General features: G+C 52.3%; 1 long non-coding RNA gene across 1 annotated transcript; it reads left to right on the forward strand.

The window, feature by feature from the left end:
- The first annotated feature begins 9558 nt into the window (after positions 1 to 9558).
- LOC142819421 (uncharacterized) lies at positions 9559 to 15955 on the forward strand. Its single transcript, XR_012897304.1, has 3 exons — positions 9559 to 9681; positions 13018 to 13233; positions 14706 to 15955. It is a non-coding gene; the product is annotated as an uncharacterized LOC142819421 (long non-coding RNA).
- The last annotated feature ends 2871 nt before the right edge of the window (positions 15956 to 18826 follow it).

Raw genomic sequence — 18826 nt, forward strand, 5'->3', positions numbered from 1 at the left:
GATGCTCTTGCGCAAAATCACATGGCCTAGTGGATGTGTTCTTGTCGAGATTTCTTGCGCAGAAACTCTTGTGCAAGACGTTCTTGCGCAAGAACCCACCAGTGTAGACATAGCCGGTGTGTGAAGGGGGAACAGGTTAAATAAAACAGGGTTCACAACCTACTGGCTACGACTCCTGTCTTCGTCTGTTACTTTTACAGAGCTCTGGCATTTCAGCCTCTGAGGTCCTTTCAACCGAGGGTGAACCCCTCATTTGGGACAGCTGCTTCTCTGTGACCCTACAATAATTACAACATTGGTAACAGCATTTCACTACCCTTGCCTTCAGTACTAAAATGATTTTTGATTAATCACTAGCCCAAGTTGATTATTTGGAGCAAAACCCTACTCTCACTGTTGGCTAGCTAAACAGAGCAGGAGCAAACTGAATTTGCATAAACACACCCATAGCCTCTCCCCCTCCCAGCTAGCTGGCAGGGAAGACTTCATTCAGACCCTGCTTACATTGATTACTTTTATTGCGGCGGCTTCTGGGAGCACCAGTCCTGGACCAGGACCACCTGGCACCAGGCGCTGTACAAACAGAATGAAGAGATGGTCCCTGCCTCCAGAAGCTTGCAGTCATTTCGCCCTACATGAACAGATGGCCCTGGTTTATTTAGGATAGAAAACTCAGTGACAATAGTGGAGAAATCCAATAAGTCAGTGGTTCTCAAAGTATGATCTGTGACCCTCTTGCAGGTGTGCTGCAGGCTTGGTGCTCCCGCCCCCCTCCTAGCAGGGAGCTTGCGATAGCGCTCCAAACCTGCACTCTCCCCTCCCCCGCGTGGTTGGCATGCCAGCACCAGTTTCTTGCTCCTGGCGTGGTGGAGCGCAAAGCCTCATGGGTTGGATCCTGCTCACGAGGGGAGCAAACGGCTCCACATGCTGCTGCTCCCCCACCCCACAGCTGGGAGAACAGCAGCACAGGAAACTGCTCATCTGGAGGCTTTCCTCCCTGCACCGATTGGCTGGAATCATGGCCAATGGGAGCAGCAGGACACGGTGCCTGGGAGCAGAGGGAGGTAAGCACCCCCCGTCCCTCTCATGCTTAGACCTCCCCCAATCTGCTTCACACCCCCACCTGCAGAGACCCCATCCCACCCTGCTCCTGCACCCCCCCCCCCACTCCCAGCCCGTTCCTGCACCCTACCTCCTGGCCAGACCCTGCACTCCCACCTCCTTCTGCACCCATTTTGTCATCACAGGTGGCTGGCTGGTGGTCCACAGAAAGGTCTGTACTCAGCAGGGTGGGCTGTGGGCCAAAAAGTTTGAGTATCACTGGTCTATGTAAGGGAAACAGCCCTTTTTTGAGCAGCAGATGAATGATGGCTACTAATCCCATGAGTGCATTACATTTAGGCCTGCAAGGAAGGGGAGAGCAGGTTGCTAGGTAGTCCATGCTCTTCTCCAGAAGCCACAGTGGAATAGGAACAACCCTACTGACCAATGTCGGTTTGTCTGTTGAGATGCTACAGCTGCTTTGCCACTCCCTTTGAGTTCCCCTGTGCCAATTACACACTGCTGAGAAGTAGCGCTCTCCTTGCGGGCGTTGCTGCAGAAGCTGTTTGCAAAGCATTCTGGGAAGGAAGATTAACAGGCTCCTCCACTCAGTGGGGTTAAATATGCAGCAACATTGGTAAAATATTAATGCAATAAGTCACCGCTTTTACAGCCAGATAAATCCTCTCGTTGGTACCTTGCAGATGGAGAAATATAACAGATCATTTCTCCTGCCGCCGGGTGTCTCTTCACATCACCTCATAGCTGCCATGTTGCCTCGGCCTTTCCTTTTCTTAAAAAGTCGCTTTTAGTGGGTGAAATGAGTTTGGCAGGTCTCAGTCAGTACCTGGTTGGCAGCTGCCCACGCCGCACAGTCTGGCCCATCGTAAATCTGAGCACCTCAGTAGTGAAGCTATCCTCACAACCGACTACTACCCCCATTTTACTGAGGGGGCGCTGAGAGATGAAAGGGCCAGTTTCCATGGTTCAGCACACAGGCCTGAGACACGCTGCCCAAGATCCCACAGGGAACGTGTGGCTGAACTGGGACTGAATTCCACTCTGCGGAGCGCCAGTCCTGCACATTAACTGCATCCTTCTCGGTCACCATGACAACTGGCCACCCTGTCGGAGCAGCCACCAAAGGGCCAGAGGGCTAGTTGGGCTTTCAGCCCCGGGCTCATTTTCTGTCCCTGGCCAACTCTTTCTGCCTTAGAGACTATTCTGCTTCTTCCTCATGGCCTGCCCTAACAGCAGCTCTGGTTCTCAGTGTGTATTCAGAGCCGCATCAACAGTATCAAAGCCAGGTTCTCCCTACCCCGGAGCATCCTGCCTTGAGGGCAGAGCACTGGACGGGACCCTCTTCTAGGATTTGCACCAGGAGAGGCCATTTCCAAGAGGGAGAGACCCGTTTAATCTCAGGGGCTCATTCAGTCCTTACCCCCTGGCTATTGAAAGTGCATCTGCAGCGAGGCGGACGGGGGAGAGGGGGGAGGGAGCAGGGGAGCTCACAAAACTTGGCCCAGGGGCATGGTGCTTGAAGAAGGGGTGTTGGAGGGGGACAGAGCCCTAGCTCCTTATTCCCTTTTGTGGCAGTAGCATAATGGCGTGTCCAATAGTGTTCCCTGTAAGATGGGCTCTTCTGTGTGGCTGCCCGGGAGAGATTCCAGTGCTGCCCAGCTGATTAGCAGAGTGCCCACAGCTGGGTTTTGTGTTGCTGCTGGTGGTGCACATAAGCACATGCCTTGGTGCACGTTAAAAATTATTCCGCATGAGGGCAAGAAAATATTTGCAGGTGGATAGAAAAGATTAGAAGGAACATCGGTGTCCAACGCCCCACCACAACACAGGGAAGCCTGGAGGGAAAAGGAAGGCGTCCAGGATAGGAAAAGGCTGCTACTTGTACTCTCCCTTGGTTCAGCCCTGCAGCAAGTGGCATGCGGATGGAGACACAATAGCAAGCCAGCTGATAGGTGGGCGTTGCTGTTCATTTGCTAGCCAGAAGTGACAGTGCGGGTAGGTTTAGCCACAGCTGTTTCAGTGAGAGGCTACAATGCACTGATTATTTCAGAATAAGCTATTCTGGAAGAAATACTCCCAAATAGCTTATTTCGAAATGAGCTACACTACGGGGAAGCCTGGAAATTAGCCCAAGGCAAGCTCCCCTAGTGTGGACACACTACCTTGATTTAGAGCCCTAGGAAGCCCTGGGGAGTAATTACTTTGAATGGCCTGGGGGAGGAGCTATGAAGCGTCCACACTACAGCTCTTCCGAAATAGCTATTTGGGAAGAGGCGTTATGCCTCGTGGAATGAGGCTTACAAACGCTGAAATAATTCCAAAATTCCACTGAACAGAATTCTTCTGTGCCGAGCCGGCACCTACATTTACTGATCTCTGCTTCCAGGTGCATTGCTGCAGCTCATTTCCATTCAGAAGGGGACTCACTGAATGTGCTCTTGTCAGTTTCACTCACAGATGTGATTTCTAGAGTTATCAGTTATTCAGGGCTCGGTCGACTCTTGCATGTTGTGGCACCGTATCACGGCGCTGGCTGCCCACAGATCCAAAGTGGCTGCTAATATTTTCCTGATTAACTAGCTGTTTGAAATGCACAGGGCAGAGAAGCACTTATTTAAACATTACCTGGGCAAACGTAATCATTGCTTTTAACAAATATTTCTCCATGTAATGGCAGCTCTTCTTTTCAGCCAGAGCATAAACAAAACAAGGCATCTGAGTCGGAGGAGAAAAATAAAATATAGGCTAGTTTGTGTGAGAAACAGCCAGTTAACAAAGGCCATCAATTATTAAAAGCCTGTCACACGTTTTCTCCGTACACAGGGAAGTGAATGGAGGTGACAGGTGGCTGGATTCATGCTTTGGGGATTTAAATGGCACCAAGTCAGTTTGGATAAAAGACTTAGGTAATCTAGTTCTTATAAAGACGGTGGCTGGTGTATTCAATCTGTGCCAATGGACCTGTCGCCCCAAACCAGTCTCCTCATGATGAAAGGGCACCAATAAAGTAGGGGTGACACAAGAAGGTATTTTGTCATCTATTGGGGAAAGCGTTGTGACCCAGATTCAGGAGGCCTAGGCTCTATCCCCTGGGTGACTGTGGGCAAGTCACTTCACCTTTGTGGGCCTCAGTTTCCCCATCAGTAAAATGGGGATAATAAAACTGCCTTCCTTTTGTGAAGGACTTTGAGATCTTCCAGTGAAAAGTGCTGGATAAAATGAGCTATTGTTGTTAATATTCAAAGCTACAAGGAAGAGGTGTGCTCTGCTGATTCCATGGGTGCTTCTTGATGAGAGATTTAAGCCCCCTTTGTACCACCCAGACACTGCTGTCCCCAATATGCTGCTACCCCCTCCACGCCACAGTTGTCCTAGCACAGTGATTTTCAAACTTTTTTTTTTCACAATTGGAGAAAATTGCTGATGCCTGAGACCCAGCAGAGCTGGGGACAAGGGCTTTGGGGTGCAGGAGAGGGTTTAGGGCTGGGGCAAAGGTCTGGAGTACAGGGATGAGGGCTGCGGGGTGGGGCTAAGGATGAGGGGTTCATGGTGTGGGAGGGTCTCTGGGCTAGGGTGTGGGTTGGGATGCAGGATGGGGTCAGGGCTGGTGATGCAGGCTATGAGATGGAGCCATGGAAGATGGAGCCATGGATGAAGCCATAGGGTGCAGGAGACTCTGGGTTTGGGAGGGATTCAGGACTCGGGCAGGAGATTGGGGCATGGGTTTACCTCCCATGGCTTCTCATCAGCAGGGGTGCAAAGGCAGGAGTGCCTGTCTTGCCACCATGGACCATGCTGTGCCCCAGAAGTGCCAACAACAGGTCCGGCTCCTAGGTGGAGGCGTGCAAGCAGTTACACACGGCTCTCCCCTGCAGGCACTGACCCTCCCCAGCTCCCATTGGCTGGTTTCTGGCCAATGGAAGTGTGGAGCCGGTGCTCAGGGCAGGGGCAGCATGGGGAGCCCTCTAGCCTTGCTGCCTAGGAGCCAGATCTGCTGCTGGCCACTTCCCGGGTGCAGCATGTCAGGGATTGGCCTAGGGGTTTTCAAAGTGTGGGTTGTGACCCAGTCCTAGCTGGCTCCTGGGGCCCCTGGGTGCTGAGCAAGGCAACCCAGGGCCTCACAATCTGCGACCCAGGACCGGGTTATGACCCGCACTTTGAAAGTCTCTGCCCTAAGGTCTGGCAGCCTGCCCGGGGCTGTGTGCGAATTGTGCTGCAGTCCAGAGTGTCCAGAGAGCAAGTCACTAGGTGTAGGAGGAGTGGGGGCAGCACGGGGCCAAGTGTCCCATCCTGTGCTGCGGGACTTCTCCCCAGGGCGGCTGGAACACCTCTGCCGCCCCTCAATGACAGGGGAGCGGTGGCGAGGGGTCAGACCCCTGCTCAAAACCATCCCTGCATGGGTTGGAAATTGCTAGTGCTGCAGGCAAAAAGAGGGAGCCTGGGAAAGGGCAAAAGGCACTGGTGCTGCTGGGGGGATGGAGCAGAGGCAGCCAGGAGGGCAGCCCCCCAGGCTGCACTGGCGCCAGGGTTTTGGAAGCCCTCACACAGCAAGCCCCGGGAGGGATGTTTTGTTTTGTCTGAGCAGCACAGCTGGCCCGGGGAGCTGGCGGAACATCCCCGGCGGAGCCGCTCCGGGGACGGTGCCATCTAAAGGCCCAGCCTGATTTCAGACATGACTCATAGGAGCAGGCAGGGTTTGCCTGTCAGCAAGCAGGCGCGGCAGCCCCCCGGGTGTCTCACTAGGAAGAGGTAGCCACGGCCCCAGCGCAGTGAGGCTGGGGAGTGGGACCCCGACCTGCCAACAACACCAGCCTGATCTCACAAGGACAGAGACACGCGAGGGCAAAACCAGCCCAGACGCAGCTTCTGCCCAGCATTAAGAACTCCCCCGCCGGGAAGCAGGCGGCGCCGTGGTTCCTTGTGCGCTCGTCTGAGGGGAGCAGACTTCTCCCAGGGATCCTGGCTCCCACCACAGCATCCTCCTCCTCACGCCCACTAGGCGTGTCTTCTGAGCCCTCAGGCACCCGGCAACAGACAAGAATTGATGCCCTGAACATCTCACGGGCCCACGTTCAGAGGGAACAGGACCTACTATGTGCCCCGGCAATATTGCAGCCAGCCTCTCTGCCAAGCCCCTCCCCCAGCACTGACCGTAGGATCGTGCCCACAGCAGTGATATTGTCCATGATTTAATCACACCCCCTCCCCCAGAATCAGAACTGTGCCCCTGGCCTCGTCCCTCAAGTGCAGGGCTTTGTTCCACTTAGACGCCAAACCTGAGAGAAGCTTGGCAGCAGCCTGTGGGCCCAGAGGGACATGCCCATCGTCCTTTGCAGGCCAGGCAATCACGCCGATTCCAGGGGAGAGCAAGCCCTGGCATAATTAGTGGCTGATGCTTCCATAAGCTGTGTGATTATCAAGGGCTGCAGTCCATGATGCCAGCTAACGCAGCCTTGCAGCTTTGCTAACACACAGACAAATGAAGCAATTAGCCAAGAGGAGCATTGGTAGGGCTGCAGGAAGGCAGTGCTAAGTAGCAGGGCTTTGGTACAGTCAAGCGGAGCTCACAGAAAGGCCAGCCCCACATCAACGCCAGCATTTCCACTAGCCATGCTGCTGTTCCACACAAATACGTGCAGCCGGAGGTGTTGTTTTCCTCCAGGAGGAGCTGAATCCCGTAGGGAGGAGGTGATGATTGGCTCTCAGAGCTCAGGTCGTTAGCAGAATGTGCTGGGATGCCTGGAAATTCTGGCCAACAAAACAATTCAAGAGGAAAAAGCGCAGCAGATGCGGAAGGGCTAAGAGAGTCAGCACAAACCCCAGTGAAGCTAAGAGCAGGTCTTTGCTGCACACGGGTGTGTGCTCAACTCGGATTGTCCAAGTCGGGTTAAACTAGAAACGCTGGAAGAGCATAACAAGCGGGGTTCTGCAGGGATCCGTTCTGGTACCGGTTCTGTTCAATATCTTCATCAACAATTTAGATAATGGCATAGACATAGAATACACTTACAAAGTTTGCAGCTGATACCAAGCTTGGAAGGGGTTGCAAGTGTTGTGGAGGACAGGACTATAATTCAAAATGATCTGGAGAAACTGGAGAAATGGGCTGATAGGATAGGGTATGTTTACACTAGCCCCCTAGTTCAAACCAGGGAGGCTAATGTAGGCATTCGAAGTTGCAAACGAAGCCCGGGATTTAAATATCCCAGGCTTTATTTGCATCTTCCCGTCCAGGCGCCATTTCTAAATCCTCCTAGTCCAAACTAACTGCCCGCGGCAACACGCGGCAGTCAAACGTTAATTCGAACTAAGTCCTTAGTTCGAATTAACTGTTACTCCTCTTGGAGTATTACTCAGCTGGAGTATTGTGTCCAATTCTGGGCCCCACATTTCAAGAAAGAGGTGGACAAATTGGAGAAGGGCCAAAGAAGAGCAACAAAAAATGATTAAAGTCTAGAAAACATGAGCTATGAGAGAAAATTGAAAGAACTGGGGTTAGTTTGGAAGAGAAGACTGAGGGGGGACATGATAGCAATTGTCAAGCGCCTAAAGGGGTGTTACAAGGAGAGGGAGAAAAATTGTTCTCCTTGGCCTCTGAGGATAGGACAAGAAGCAAAGGGCTTAAATTGCAGCAAAGCGGGTTTAAGTTGGACATTAGGAATAATAGCCTGTCAGGTGGTTAAGCACTGGAATAAATTGCCTAGGGGACAGAGCAGCCTGGCACCTGCTGGGGGTATGACCTAGGATGGGGCAGTGTGTGAAGAGGGCCCTTTCCTGGAGGGCTGCTGTGGAGGAGCAAACAGGGTTGGGGCGCAAACAGGCTGTAAGTAGCTTCCTCCCTGCTTCTGCAGAGCTTAGCTGAGGGGCAGAGGAGTTTCCCCAAGCCAGCGCTCTGCGGGGCTTTGGCACTTGCAAGCTTTGACTCTTCCTGGCTAATGCCCAAGGCCAGGGCTTTCCCTGGATGCCAGCCCAGCCAGAGGCAGTGGAGGAAGGAAGGAGCCAGCCAGCTCGGTGTTGGTGAGCTGAATGATCCGACCAGGGGCTGGTTCTCTGCACAGTGCCGGGAGTGGGAGAACCTCCCTAGGGGCATGTGAAGGAGCAGTGGGGCTGTGTGTGTGTGTGGGGGGGGGGGGTGAACAGGCACAGCAGAGAGAGGACAGTGAGAGGGGGTGTATATAAAGGACAGACAGGCGGCAGCAGAGGTGACACGTTACTGGCCACCACCAGCCCACACTCACCAACCACTGCCGCAAACAGCCGGTGCTGGCTGGAAATGGGACAGAGGAAGAAGGGGGCCTGTTGGCCAAAAGGAGGCAACACAGCAGGGATTGCACTGGTGAACCAGCAGGGGGAGCTGGCGCCCCACTCACTGCTGCTGTGCCCAACCATCAGCCTTGCACGCTCACCCCCATCAGCAGCCACTGGACCCCTCCCCCCACACACTCTCCCCACTGGTAGGTGAGCAGCTGGTGAGCAAGGATCCAGCCAACATTAGTACTGATGGGAGAGGGAGAGAGAGACAATACAGGACAATTGGCTCATTAAAAAAAAAAAATGTAGGGACAGCTACAAGAAGGCTTAAATATGGGACTGTCCCTTTAAGACCTGAGCAGAGGCATGAGCAGGGCAGAGAGGTGACACAGCATCAGTGAGACTGAGATTGGGGGCTGCAGCCTGCTTCAGGGGACACATTTTAAAAAGATGTTGAAAAATTAGAGAGGGGGCAGCAAAGAGCCCAGTGTTTCGAGAGCTGAAGAAAAACGCATCCTTGGGAGCTCTTGAAAGGAGCCCAGTCTGGATAACTTCTGCAGGAGACGGCTGAGGGTGACTTCACTGAAGTGCCTTCTTGGTGAGAAAATGCCAGGGATTGAAAGGGCCATGTAATGTTACAGAGAAAGGCAGAACAGGATCCCGTGGCTGGACGGTGAACACCAGCAAATCCAGGTTAGAAATAAGGCACAAATATTTCACAGGGAGGATGATTCACCATAGGAACAAACTACCAAAGCAAGTGACAGAGTCTCCATTTCTGGATGTCTTCTAATGCAGACTAGATGCCTTTCTGGCGTGTGCTTGGATCAAAGCTTAGCTACTATGATATGCCGGAGGGCTAGGATATGCAGGGGTCAGATTCAATGCTCTGATCATCCCTTCTGGCTTTAAAGTTTGCTAATGAATCAAAAAATGAGTGCAGCCTAGGTAGCCGCCTCTGGGGCTTTACTGTGCAGCCAGCTTGACCCCCAGATTCAGGTGACATTCAGTGAGGTGATCCAGGGGAAGCCACTCAAATATCCACAGAGGCTGGCCAGGTCAGGACATCAGCCTTACAAGGGGAGGGTGGGCGTGCCAGTGACATCACAAAGGCTTGCGGCAGAACCTCAGCCTATTGGGGGGCAGTGGTGAGGAGGTGATGACCTCACAGAGAGACCCTGACAATAGCCAGGCAGGACAAAGCAGCAACCTCAGTGACTCTCCTGGCTTTGAAGTAGCAAGGCTGCTTCTTGAGGTCTCTCCTTGGGGACTGAGAGAGAACTGGGGCTAATCTACGTGAGCACGAGGAGGAACCTCGCTGGAGTTTTCTTCTTCCCTACTACCCATTGTATAGTCCCTGTTTAGAAGGTAAGAGCCTCAGAGAGGTTTGGAACCTGTTTGGCCTGATCCACCCTGGTACCAGCTAAATTTAGGCAAAGGAACCACTAGTTTAAGGTGATTTGATTTCCTAGGAGGGACTTTGTCCTGTAGAATCACTGGGGACATTCAGGGTTGGTTCTTGTAGATTTCTCTTTTCCTCCTTCCCTCCCTCTTTCTCTTCTCCCCTTGCCCCCCTCCACACTGTGATGTTATTGCATTTTGATATGAACATGCAGAACATTGTTACACCCACTGTTGTGTGTTTGCCCAAATTCTGGGCCACATGGGCCAAGTGAGGTGTCTATTATAAGAGTATACTTTGCTGAGTCTGGTTATACTATTCGCATGCCTGCATGGTTTTTGTATGTGACATTATGGTTCTGTACTTGTGTTTTAAATGTTTGCTTCTGAAAGCAACAGGCACTATCCACCTATTGTGAGGGGTAGCTATTGAGACTGTCTACAGTGCTGGTTTTTTTTCCACAGATGATATGCAAATCGCGCTCTCATTTGCGTATCTTCTGCTGATTCTTTTTGCGGAAGAGGCTTTGCCAATAAAAAGCCCCTTTTACATGGGGCTATTTGTCAGGAAACAAACCCCTTTTTCGCAAGATCCTTTATTCGTCAAAAAATGAGGTTTACAAGATCTTGCAAAAAAGGAGTTTTTTTTCCGACAAATGGCCACATCTACACGGGGCTTTTTATCGGCAAAACCTCTTCCTCAAAAAGGATCCACAGAAGATATGCAAATGAGAGCATGATTTGCATATCTTCTATGAAAAAAAAAAGCAGTGTAGACATAGCCTGAGTGAATAGCCGTACTCCTCGAACAATGGGCTTCAAGCATTGCCAATACACATCGGAGGAATTCTGCTGCAAACCTACAGATCGGCAAGTACATCGTGGCTGTTTGCCTAAAAAGGACATGGACAGGTGACTTGCTTGTGTTACAAACTCCATTTTGGCAGATACCTTCACACAGTGAGAACAATGGGATTCCCTCCACATGGGCAAGATTATGAAATGGGCCCTAGAGGTTCCTCCATTTGTCTTCACTCCTGCTCTTCACTTCAGAAGCATCTTTGCTATGAACAAAGATGCAGGGAAGGATTGTTGACCCATCCTAACAAGGGATGTACTCCATTGGGCCATCCATGGTCAGGGCAGTCACGGCGGTGCTCTGCTGGGTCCCTCCTCCATCAGGGACAAAGGAAAGAGATGGAACGTCCGGTCAGGTCCCTGTCCGTCTTTGGAATTGGGAGCCTGAAATCTCCAGCCCTACCCAACCTCCATCCCTCACCCTGTGTGAAGATGGTGCTCACAGAAGAGTCACAGACTCCTTCCTAGAAATCCAGGAGGGCTTGAAGGGAGTCCACTCTTCTCTCCTACCAACACTGAGATGTGGTGAGGAATTGTCCTCGCAGTCATTCCTTTCCTCACATCGGGGGCTTCTTCCAAGCCAGTAAGAGGCAAAGGGATCTGTCTTAATCTTGATGAGCTGTTCCCGAAACAAGAGCTCAGAAAGGATGCGACCACCCCCAAGACTGAACATTGTTCCAGTCTGGACAGACACAGACCCATTCTGGCAATCTGCTTCTCAAGCGCCATGATCAAGGAATCAGATATTCCACCCTGAGCACAGTGTCTCAGTGCCAGGCATGGGGGTGGGCCTGTCTGCATATCCTCACCAGCCTCCTTCACCTACAGTGTGCCAATGCCTGCATCAGGTCATAGGGAGACTGAGGGAATGGGGAGCCAGGAGCTCCTCCTAAAATGTGTGTGTGTGTGTGTGTGTGTGTGTGTGTGTGTGTGTGTGTGTGTGTGTGTAGGTAGGAGTGTGGGTCTGGCACTGGAGGTCACTAGAGAGGAAATCGAGTCCATCCCAGGATGCCGGGTGTCTTTAATTCTCCCTAATTCCCAGGGGCATCCAAGCCTCTGACACGTCCTTGTCTTCTTGGGTATGTCTTCACTGCCACCCTAGTTCAAACTAGGGTGGCTAATGTAGGCATTCGAACTTGCAAATGAAGCCCGGGATTTAAATATCCTGGGTTTTATTTGCATGTTCCCAGGTGCTGCCATTTTTAAGTGCCCCATAGTTCGAACTACCTGCCCACAGCTACACACAGTACGGGCTAGGTAGTTTGAATTAAAGCACCTAATTCGAACTACCATTACTTCTCATTGCAGGAGGAGTAATGGTAGTTCAAATTAGGAGCTTTAATTCAAACTACCTAGCCCGTGCTGCATGTAGCCATGGGCAGGTCGTTCGAACTACGAGACATTTAAAAATGGTGGCGTCCAGGAACATGCAAATAAAGCCCAGGGTATTTAAATCCCGGGCTTCATTTGCAAGTTCGAATGCCTACATTAGCCACCCTAGTTCAAACTAGAGAGGCAGTGTAGACATACCCCTTGAGTCAGGAGGACAAAATGGCCACTGTGAGACACCAACCAGCTCCACTCCATGTCATCCTGTCACCAGGAGACAGGGGCTATGCAAGGACTTTGCCTTTTAGGGTGCCTTGGATAGGAGGCAGAACCCCACATTAGAACAGGAGGGGTTAGAAAGCAGGCCTGGGCCACAAGGATCCTGTCCCCACTGCCCTGCAGAACCAGATTCAGCTAGAGAAAGAGATTCAAAGAAGTCTGTCATGGGTATAGCTCAGAAAGCAGTGTCACCAAGGGGTGGGGAGTTGCTGGGCCCTGCACCCGCATTCACAGCTAGATGTGACCCTCAACCAGCAGGGAGAACAAATGGTTTACTAGTTCACATGGATACAGCGTAAAACAGACCTCTTTGTACAGGAACAAGGAGCAATCAGTACAATCTGTCTTGGAGAGGACCAGGGCTGTGGGCCCCTTCCCTGTATCCTAAAACAGCTGAGACTCTCGCACTCAGCAACTGGTCATGGCCCTGCAGGCAGCCCGCCCCCCCTCCTTTGTTCAGCTCCCCTGCTAAAAGGTATTACTTGCTTGCACTGCTCCCTCACCCCAGGCTCAGGTTACAGAAAGTATCATCCATTGTGCATGTGCTGGGTTGGGGCAGCTTCCCTCAGTGACAGTCTCAGGTGAAATACCCATCCTGGTATTTCACACAGAGAAACTGAGGCACACACATGAGGTTACCATAGCACACTGGAAATCACATCCAACATAACAGCGATCAGAGCGAATGCAATCCCCACTTTGTCAGAAGTAAATAAAAGCAACGCTAAACAATACTAAAGAGAAGTGAGCAGGCAGAGGAAAAGGACTTTTTGGGGAGCTGTGTTGTGAGCTGGTGGGGGGAGTATCCTAGTGTCTGTCTCTCTGTGTGTTTGACAGTTGGAAAAGAGCGGCAGTTGGAAAAGTTTGAAGGGCGAATTGGGAGTGCTTTGTTCCAGGTAGGCCTTCAGGGGCTGATTGGATTGGAGGCAAGGCTTTCGGATGGGCCTAGCCAGCAGCCTTATAAAAAGGCAGCCAGAGAGAAACGCACTGAACAGCCAACAGGGGAGCAGCCAACAAGGAAGCTTGCCTGGAAAATATCAGAGAGGAGCTCAGGTAAGTGTGGCTTTTTGGGGCCTGTGTATCCAAATATCAGTCTGTCTGTGAGCACTTGAGTGTGTTTGGCAACTGAAAAATGAGCAGCAGTTTGAAAAGTTTGAAGAGTGTGAATTGGGAGTGCTTCGTCCCATGTGGGCATTTAGGGGCTGATGGATTAGAGTCAAGGCTTTCAGCAGGGCCTAGCCAGCAGACTTACAAAATGGAAGTCATAGCAAAAGCAGTGAGCAGCCAACAAGGCAGCCAACTGGGGACAACCAACACGGGAGTTTGCCTGGGAGTTCACCTTGGTGATAATTTTCATGCGTTTTGTTTCTAATCTGCCCTTCAATGGGGAAATAAAAACATCTGAGGAATGTCTCTGAATGAAGACAAGCAGAAAAGGGAGGGAAGGGCTGTGGTCGCAGAGTGGCATCCCAGCTCCCCAGAGGCCAAGGAGGTCTGCAGTGGGTAGCCTGGATTCCTGTCAACTGGGTAGGGCTTGGGCCACAGTTTGGTAGCCTAACTCACCAACGCCTGGGGAGGGATGGGGTGCGCAGCCCATGACACGAGTGTCGGAGAGGGCTGGGGCTGTGATGAGATAGCAGATCCCTGGTGGCTGGGAAGGACTGGGACTGTTGGGTAGCAGCCCAGCTCCGCGGTAGTCTAGAAGCTCTGGAGCATGCAGCCCGGGTCCCTGGCAGCCAGGGAAGGCTGGGGCCACGTCGCGGCAGCCCGGGTCACCGGCGGTTGGGGAGGGCTCGGCTCGCGACGTGGGAGCCCAGCTCCCCGGCTGCCAGAAAGGGCAGCCCGGCTTCCTGGCGGCCAGGGAGGGCTGGGGCTGTGGCATGGCAGCCCGGCTCCCCGGTGGCCAGGGAGGGCTCAGCCCACGGCGCAGTAGCCTGGCTCCCCGGCGGCCAGGGAGGGCTTGGCCCATGGCGCGGCAGACCGGCTTCCCAGTGGCCAGGGAGAGCTAGGGCCGCGGGATGGCGGCCTGGCTCCCTGAGAGCCAGGGAGGGCTGGGGCCGAGGCATGGCAGCCTGGGTCTCCAGCTGCCGGAAAGGGCAGCCCAGCTCCCCAGTGGCTGGGGAGGGCTGGGGCTGCGGGGCCGAGGGGTGACTGGGGAAGGCTGGGGCCGCAGTGCGGGATCCCAGCTCCCCGGCTGCCGGAAAAGGCAGCCCGGCTCCCCAGCAGCTCGGGAGGGCTCAGCCCGCGGCGCGACAGCCCGGCTCCTCGGAAGCCAGAGAGGGCCGCCCGGCTTCCCGGTGGCTGGGGAGGGCTGGGACCGCGACATGGCGGCCCGGCTTCCCGGCAGTTGGGGAGAGCCAGGGCCGCGGGGCAGCAGCCCAGCTCCTCGGTGGCCGGAGTGGTCTGGGGCTGCAGGTGGCCGCCCGGCTTCTGGGCCGTCAGGGAGGGCTGATATTACTGGTTCCGCGAGGTGAGGGGGAGGGAGTTTGTTATTACAGAAAATAGCACTAACCTGGGCTCTCCAGCGCTTGGTGACTAGCAGATCGAGCTCAGATGGCACAGCCTGGTCTGGCTAGTGGGAGGACAACGGGCTGCAGAGAGAAGACTTCCGTGACCTGAATGGCTATTTCCAGCCAGGAGGAACCGAGGATGGAGCAGAGGAGAGGCGGGGAAAAGAGGGGACCAGGCGATCCTGTCTACCTGGAATGACGGCAAAGGACAGGGGAGAGGCAGCTGAAGCGGGATATTGGAGGCTCACCTGGAAGAAGGGGTTTTGAACTGGACAGGGCCAAGTGACTGCAGGGAGACTCCGGCGTGCCGGGCTTTGGGAGGCCAGGCCTACCAGGCTGCGAGTTAATTAGTTGTGTTCAGTGCTCAATAAAGCCTCCTGCTTTGCACTGGCTGAGAGTCACTCTGGTCTGGAGAGCAGGGCTACACTGTTCACTCCGGGAGTGGCAGTCCTGGGAGTCCAGAGCAAGTGTGCTGAAGGCCCTGAGAGGCGCTGTCCCAGGAGGTGGAAGGGCGGATTGCGGGGGGAGAGTGGACTTGCCAAGAAAGGGCAGTTGCACTGGAGTGATTACTGCCTGTGCATGTACAGGCCAAGTGTGGGCATGACCTGTGAGACCTTGAGAGGGGTTGACAAGGCTCATGTAGGGGGTTCATGAGTTGGGGTCACTAGCTGTCCAGATTTTCCCAGCCATGACTTCTTTTTTGTCTTCAAATCTTCCTCTGAGCACTTTTTGGAAATCTATTATATATATATTGAAGTGTTTGGTTGGTTAGTATATTGGTAGGAAATAAAATCATACTTCACAATTTCCTACCGATACCAAATTTTGCATTAACAATCCTACCACTTAAATTAGCTGAATTCTTTTTCACCAGAATATGCTGGGTGAAAAGTTTAAAGAATTATTTTTGTTTTTTATTGAAAAATGTCATGACTGTTTTGATTAGAGTTCATAAAAAATATTTTCTAACAAAATTAAAATTGAGTCACCTATTCAATGGTCATTTTATAGTGCAATTTTTACTGTTACAAATCACAAAACAATTCAAATTAGTTATGGAAAGAGTAATGGAAGCTTTACGAGTTTCTGATTCAAGTGTACTCGATATGGTAATTATTCAATAAAATGAATAATGTTTGAAGTTGCAATGCTACAGATTTAAAACTGTTCTTTTACTTCTCTTTTGCAAGCACATTAATAAAAAATTCGATTACATATATTTAATTTCTTGAATTTTCCTATAAATATAGTCTACACAAAATGACTTTGCCTGGTCATCGATGGGTCTCTCCTGTTAGCATTAAAAAAGTCTGATTTTTCCCGGCCAGAAGGAAGGCTGGAATGACATGGTATTGCCTCCCTTCCTTATGTGCTGCTGGTTGGTGATGGGGCTGCCTGCTGAACTGGGTGGCCGGAGAGCAGTGGCTGCTGGCAAGGTGCCCAGCTCAGATGGTAGTGTGACTGCCAGCAGCAGCACCACCCATCCCTCTCCTTCCTACACAAACAGTCATGGAGTTGGCCCTCAAATGCCTAACAATGTATCTGACAGTTTTTGTCAAGCTGCATTAATTCCAAATGAGCAGGGCTTGACAAACCGCTGATTCTACTTGCCTGTGGCGAGTAGATTTCAGCCAGTTGCTCCATGCGCCCCATTCACCGGCACTGCTCGCATGCACAGTGCCAGTCTGGCGCACACGCAGTGCGGGGCTGGCGAGTAGCTCTCGCCACAGTTTGTCAAGCCCTGCAAATGAGGCAGGGCTCATAATCCTAGGGAATAACTAACCAGTTAAATATTTTTTTAAGTTAAAAATTAGAATGGTACTGCAACCCTAGGGCCACGTCTACACTGCAGGCTTTTTGCACAAGACCGGCTGTTCTTGAGCAAAAACTTGCAGAGCATCTACACTGCACGTGTGTTCTTGTGCAAGTAAATTTACAGTAAGGTGTCAGAACGAAAGACTTCTTGCGCAAGAGTTATTCCTCTCCCCACAAGGAATAAGCCCTCTTGTGCAAGAGCTCTTTCGTAAGAAGGCAGTGAGTGTGGAAGGGAACAGGGGTTTCTTGTGCAAGAAACCCTATGGCTAAAATGGCCATCAGAGCTTTCTTGCACAAGAGAGCGTCCACACTGCCATGGACACTCTTGTGCAAAAAGTTCTTGAGCAAGAAGCCTGCAGTGTAGACGTAGCCTAGGTGAGGCCTGCTTGGCCATTTCTGAAGTCAACCAGCCAATATGCAACAGAAACAAGATGAAGCAACCAATTTGCTGGTCTCCTCTGCAAAGGGACCATGGACCCCAAGTCTGGGTTCTTGGTTGTAGGTTCAGCCCCCGCTGCAAGGCCTGCTTCTCCCAGAATATTGCTAGTGACAGGAGATTGCAGAGTGAGCGTGCTAGGAGGTTACAGTGAGATCCAAGTGGGCAGGGCTGGAGGCAGGCTGTTGATGGGAGCTGCTGCACAAAAGGAGCAAAGCTTTGATGGTTTTGAGAGCTCTCTCGCAGCAGACAGGGGAGGTGCTACTAGCTCAGTGGAACGTGGCTTTAAGTAAGGCCTTGTCTACACTGGCATGTTTTGTCACCAAAAGCGTTTACATTGCAATGAGACTTTTGTTGGGAAAAACACCCAGTTTTGGCCACAAAACATGTCCACCCCGAGAGAGACTCTTATCTTTCCCCTTCCCTTTATTGTCAACAAAGAGCCAGTCAGGACTTTGCTGCTTGTTTTGGCAAGAGAACTGGTCTGCCAGTATCCCGCAGTGTCTGTCTTGGTGGCTCTGCTCAGTGTTTTGTGACCTCTGCTGCCTGCAGGCATGTGCCCCTCCCCTTTCAAAGCTCTGGGAAGTATCAGGCAGCTAAGGGAGCTGCTCCGTTTAACAAAGAACAAATCATTGGAATGATCCTGTTCTGCCCTGCTAGGAACACAGGGCTGGAGACACTGCTGGGCTGCATTGACATTCCTTAGCACGGAGCGCTCACAGAGCTATGAGGGAATCCCAAGTTGCACAGGGATTGGCTCTGCCTTCCTGCCACACTGCACTGCGCGGTGCTCACCCATATTGCTTTGCTCTGTCGACAGGGTACTAGCAACGTGGCCATGAAATGTCAACAACTGGAGGCAGAAAAAACAGTTTGACCCGTTTCCACTTTTGTATGTTGACTTCACTTTCATTGCCAAACCGTCCCAGTGTAGACACAGCCTCAGGGCCAGTTGGTTTGAGCCTTGCTCACAAGAGCAGCCCTAGTGAAAATCTGCACTAGAGAGATGTGCCATGCTAACTGGGGGAATCAGCATATGGCACTGGCAGCTCCCTCTACAGCCACGCCTAGTGCAGTTCCCAGTGGTGCACAGGCAGTTCCCCCTGTGATGGTGCGTCGGGGACCCCCCCGACCCTGCACCCCTGTCTGCAGCCAGATGTAACTCCACCAGCTAGTAGAATAGAGAGGATTTACTGCTTCTCAGAGATACAGCATAGCCTGGGTTGATGTGGACATCAGAGTAAGGGGCAGGCAGCCTTAGACCCCTTGGGATAAGGGTACACAGGCCCCTGAACCCCCGGCACTTGGCTTAGTCTGTTCTCTTCATGTTTTCCCCAGCCAACCTGCCCAGCTCCCAGGCCCTGCCCCCCAGCCAGGTGGCTGTCTCCACCTCCCTTCCTTTGTCTCTCCCTCTGGGAAGAGCCTTGTTAACTGCTCAGGCTGCAACTAGGTGTCTGGGCCAATACTCATGTGGGTGAGTGTGTGGGAATCACACCTCACAGCACAGCCAGGTGGGACACTGGGTTACAGAGCAGACAGCCCCCTGCTACATCACACACACACACACACACACACACCACTGCTTGTGCTGGCCTTGTGCTGAGAGCCCGTACCACTCGCTACAGATGTGGTGCCAGTGGAAGTGCTGGCGTATTAGCGCCCGCTGTGCAAATATTCCAATGCGAACTATTTCCTTCTCAGGAGGGCCAGATCCTCGACACAGTAAATCAGCATCACTCCCCGGATTTGGCCCTTTGTTTCTGGAGGCACTTCCCCCCCTCCTCCAAAACAGGAATGCCAGCCTCTGCAGCAAGAGGGAGCTGCACCTAGGTCTCAACCCTCCAATCCACTGCACTTCAGTTTGCTAAATCCCTGTAAAGCTCCA

This window comes from Pelodiscus sinensis, chromosome 23 (assembly GCF_049634645.1).
Source record: "Pelodiscus sinensis isolate JC-2024 chromosome 23, ASM4963464v1, whole genome shotgun sequence".
In the NCBI taxonomy this organism is placed as follows: domain Eukaryota; kingdom Metazoa; phylum Chordata; order Testudines; family Trionychidae; genus Pelodiscus; species Pelodiscus sinensis.